This window comes from Sorex araneus, chromosome 2 (assembly GCF_027595985.1).
Source record: "Sorex araneus isolate mSorAra2 chromosome 2, mSorAra2.pri, whole genome shotgun sequence".
Lineage (NCBI taxonomy): Eukaryota > Metazoa > Chordata > Mammalia > Eulipotyphla > Soricidae > Sorex > Sorex araneus.
This window is the reverse complement of record NC_073303.1, coordinates 353,342,618-353,343,469: the sequence shown is the minus strand read 5'-3', so window position 1 is coordinate 353,343,469 and position 852 is coordinate 353,342,618.

The following is an 852-nucleotide window of genomic DNA, read 5'->3' as shown; positions in this document are numbered from 1 at the left end:
CTTTCAACAAGTTCTCTAACCTCCACTGAGTGTGTACTTTGCCACAACAGTCCAGTCCTCCAGAGGACAGTTATCACATAGCACAGAAGAAATAAAACATCTGTGAAAATAAATGCCAAGCCCTCTCTCTACTTGGATATGACAGGTTGTCAAGGTCACTTATAGGTAGTATCTCTCTGGGCCTATAAGTGACAACCTCCTCCCCAGGCATATGACAGGTACTCAGGCAAGTCCTCACCATGTTCCTGACTCTCTGTTGTTCTTTCCCAAATACCTAGTCAGGAAAAAGAAAAGTTTTACTTTGCTTTGCTCACTGTTAAGAAATACCAGGAGGTACTCTCCAAATACATCGAAGACGGTCAAGCTGTGACAGAATGAGACCCAGAAAGGTATAAAAGCCAGAGAGTGAGAGAGAACAAAGCAGTATGTGAGAAAGAGATGGGGTGGGGGGGTGCATTTGTGAGTGTGTGGGGTGTGGTGTGTGTATGTGTGTGTGAGTGTGTAAGAGAGACAGAGAGAGAGAAAGAGAGATGGGGGGGGGGTCTTTTCATTGTGAATGAATCCTGAGGTCAGAGTCTAATTAATGCAGGAAATTTAGAGCATCTGGACAGTTCCTTCTCAAGCAGCTCTTGCTTGCTTTTCTATTTTTTAAGTGTTAGAAGCTAAATATTACTTAGATAATTCCTGTTACAGGTTCTTCTGCTACAAAATATTAAATCTCCACAAATGAATGCGTTTGATTGATTTTGATAATGATATGATATTAAAGATCCATTACCTAAAGCAAAAAAATCACAGGAATTTAGAGATAGCTCAGAGGGCTGGAACACATGCTTCCATGTAGGAGACTCA